The sequence below is a fragment of the Oreochromis aureus genome, linkage group 1 (genome assembly GCF_013358895.1).
Source record: "Oreochromis aureus strain Israel breed Guangdong linkage group 1, ZZ_aureus, whole genome shotgun sequence".
Classification (NCBI taxonomy): domain Eukaryota; kingdom Metazoa; phylum Chordata; class Actinopteri; order Cichliformes; family Cichlidae; genus Oreochromis; species Oreochromis aureus.
In genome coordinates, this window is record NC_052942.1 from 37,481,291 (window position 1) to 37,485,722 (window position 4,432).

Here is a 4,432-nt window from a genome sequence, read left to right on the forward strand (position 1 = left end):
ACACAGAGCAAAGCAGAAGTGACAGCAGGGGGGAAAAACTGTTGAATTTGAAGAGCTGCAAAGGAAGTTGATGAAACAAATGTAAATGCTATTCTAAGTAAAAAAGAGGAAGTATCAACTGGCAAAAAATACATTTCTCATCTTCCTTGTCACTACTCAGTATGCAGCAAATACAGGATGACATCATTGAAATATTATACTTTACCCTGTTTATATGTTCAGCACTAAAACTACAACTAAAGCTACTTTTTTTTAAAACTGATTCTGATTTTGAAAAAGAAATTAAGCTAAACACAAATTTCCAATTTATGCACAGTGTGATTTTCCTCCAGTTGTTACAAGTCAAAGTTAAAGCCTGTAGGAAAACAGCTATATCTAATGTTACAGCTTGGTGTTAAAGTTTTGCATTTGCATAAAAACCTTGATTTGCATTGCAAATCATGAACAACAAAGTGATGCTGTAAGGCGATGGAACCTGATACTATCTGAGGTGTATCTAATATGCATGCATTTAATGAGTGTGTGTTTTTGTCATTTCATCTATTTTGAGTTAAAACAGGATGACATGTCCATGTAACTAGGAAAAATAAATGGTTTCCTGGTAATTGTATCAAATTATTTTGGTGTTGGAGACTGATTAAAAGCAGATGCAGCAACAAGGTGGTTGCAGTTAGGTGACCATTTCCTATTTAATAAATATGTTTTATCAAAAATGGCTGCGCAGGCCCAAAGTGGGTGGGATGAGATGAACTCTAAAACTGTATGGGCAGGGCAAACCCAGACTTATCCCACATTAGTCTCAAATGGATGTGCCCAAAGAGTTACAGTAAAGCTTAATGGAATACTGTAGGCAAGTCTTCTTTCTTTCAGTTGACGTGGCTCTCAAAAATTAAGCCCATCTTGTCTAGATGCCACCCAAAGACTATGATCCATACATTTATCACCTCTTGTCTGGATTATTGTAATTCTCGGTTGATTGGAATTAGCCAGGCATCCCTATAACTTCTACAGCTGATACAAAATGCTGCTGCACGATTTTTAACTGGTACAAGCAAACCTCGGCGTCATTGGCTTCCCATTAAGTTTTGAATCCATTTTAAAATTTTTATTTGTTTTTAAGTCTCTTTATTGTCTTGCTCCTTCTTATTTGTTATAGCTGCTTCACCCTTACATGCTGTGGATCGTTGTGAGAGAATCGTCAGTTTGCTTTGTAGCTAGTCTGTGAAAGTGTTAGGTCGTCATTGAAAAGTAGGATGCATTTGTTGCCACATTCTGAGTACTCTTTGAATTCGGACAGCCTTCATCGCGTCGCGGTGAGGTCATTGCCTCAAAATACCTCCTTCGGAGCATCCTTCCCCTGAATTCGGACACACCCTCTGTCCTCACACACTTAGGAACTGAAGTTCTTCTCTTACATTTTTCAGTCCTACAGCTCTGCTGACAGCTGACATATGAGCTGTTTATTTTTTTAAAAAGAGCCTTATATACTAATAGATTTTCCAATATAATGTTTACCTTTGAGTTGTTGGTAAATGGAGTTCTGCAAAAATGGGGGCGACCATGGTTCAGGTGGTTGGGAAGCTCATCTGTAACCGGAAGGTTGCCGGTTCGATCCCCCAGCTCTCTCTGATTGTTGTGTCCTTGGGCAAGACACTTGGCCCGTGTTGGCCAGATGGCGCGATATGGCAGCCTCGCTTCTGTCAGTCTGCCCCAGGGCAGCTGTGGCTACAACTGTGGTTTGCCTGCATCAGTGAGTGAATGAATAGTGGAATTGTAAAGCGCTATATAAATGCAATCCATTACTATGAGATGATGGAGCAGGTTTCAGTCCTGGTACAGTCTGCTGCTGCATTCTGGTCACCAACATACCGAGGTATTATCAGCAGTGTGGAAGCTGCTGCGTGGGTAAATATTAATGAATCAAATTATTTCTCTTAAAGAATGTAAGCTGTACAGAGTACTGCACAGGTGAATTTGTGAACATATCTCATTAACAATAATTCACAGTTTTTTTTAACCTGAATATTTGTATATTTTTTACTTAGTTTGTTGCAGAGTCAGTGATAAAAAAATTAATCAGTGGAAAGATTAAACATACATTTTAACTTAAGCTGTAAGCGGAAGTAGTTGGTTTCAGTACATAAATATTGGGCTTTGCTATTTAATCTATAGTTACTAATTAATGAGGGGTTACTGAAGTACAAGTTGTTGTTTTTTTAAATTTGGTGTTACTGTCTTTACAGATGTGGCAAGAGACAGAAAACATGCTGCTGTTTGAAGATATTTAATAATAAGCTCTGCAAAGGAGCTGAAGCAGAGTGCAGCCTGTTGTTTCTACAGTATGATACTTATAATAAAAGTACAGTAACGGTAATTAGTGACTGAGCAGCCCGGGGCATTTCTCTTGATTTCATTAAATTCATTCACCTGCACGAATTAGCTAAACGAGCCTTACAAACAAGTTTCCCCGACAGCCCAGTGCTCATCTTAGCTAGCTAGGTCTCAGGACCTTGCTAAGGACGTTAGTTACGGATTAGGTTACAAACATGTTTAACTTACTGAAAAAGGAGGAGGAGGTGGGGTTTATGAGCTATACTGCAGCCAGACACCAGGGGGCGATAGAGACGTTTTGGCTTCATTTTTGGGGAGCTGTCGTGTCGTCCATGCTTTCTACAGTCATTGGGCTGAACAAAGAGCAGGACTGTCAAAATAAGACAGGAAACACACCAACTACCCTTACAGACAGACTCATACATACAGCTTCACACAGAGACATGACTGGCAAGGAAAAAGAGGGAACAAAGATTAAAAACCTAAAGGCTAGAAATTACAGAACCATGAACCAAAAGACTAGTAATGATAATGTTAAGTCAGATTGTTGAATATTGTCATTGTGTTTCTTAAATTTGTGAAGTCTTAGTTCAAGCAGTAGGATCAAAGCCATTTCTTTGATCCTGACCACCTCTCCAGCCACTCTGTGCTGGGGGAGATTTTATTGTAGATACATTGCATCTGAAAGATCTGTTTCTTGTGTTGTAAGCTTCATGCTTTTATGACCCTTTTGGTGAGCAGGAGGACACACACACACATTCTCACATGCATACACACACACACACACACACATTCTTGCACATGCATACACGTGCACACACATACACACACATAGTGCCTTGTCTTTGTAACCAAGGGGGTTTATGGAGGGAGGTGCTGTGATGTGTATTGTGTGAACTGTAACAGTTTGTCAATAAAAAGGCTACGAGAACAGCTGCTCTTTGAAGGATTTGGGCTAGAGACAGGTGAGGAGCGTGAGCTCCAAGAGCTGGTTCTGACCAGAACTTCCCTCGTTAGCGAGTAAAAGACCGGTTGAAGATGTTCTGTCTTGTTTTCCGTTCTTCATGAGGAATAAGACTCTCAACTAGCGGGGCCTGTGGAAACACAGACTCAACAGATAACCTATTAAGTAATCAAAGCTTAATAATAATACAAAAAAATCAAAACACTGGTTCATCGACCCAGAACCGTGACACTCCTGGACAGTTGCACTGTAAAATTGGCAGCATCGGGGGAACCAAAACCTAATATCCCACAGGTGCATATTGAATTTAGATGAGAGGAGCCCACTGACCAAGTTTAAGGTCTGACAGTGAAGGCAAGGATTTCTTCCTGATACCTAAAGGCAATCATGGCTCCTATTTTAATATTATTAACATCAATGAAATTGTGTTTCATCTCTGTGTTAAAGCATCACTTCCCATTTCTGTTCCAACACACATTGGTGTTTTTGTGTAGCTTATCTGTCTAGCAATTTAATGAAAACTTATAGATAACTTCTTATTTCATATTGTAATCCTCACATGCTTCATCCGAAACACACAAAAAGAAAACAGTGAAATGTGGATTATTAAATGTTAGGTCTTTCTCTTCCAAATCTTCTCTCAAAATGTAAAAGAACCCACCCATATCTTTAATCACACTCTAGATCTTGTTTTAAAATATGGAAGAGAGACTGAACATTTAACAGTGTTTCCCGAAAACCCTCTTTTGTCTGATCATTTCCTGATAACATTTAAATTTACAATAATTGATTACACAGCAGTGGGGAGTAGACTTTATCGCACTTGATGTCTTTCTGAAAGTGCCTTCACTAAGTTTAAGAATATAATCCACCCACTCTTATCATCTTCAATGCCCTGTACCAACACAAAGCAGAGCAGCTACCTGAACACTACTTCAACAGAGGTCAATTATCTTGTTAATAATTTTACCTCTTCACTTCATCAGACGTGGTATAATTCTCAAACACGTAGCCTAAAGTAGATAACTCATAAGCTGGGGAGGAAATGGTGTGTCACAAATTTAGAAGATAATCATTTAGCATGGAGAAATAGTTTGTTGCTTTATAAGAACGCCATCTGTAAAGCTACAGCATCTT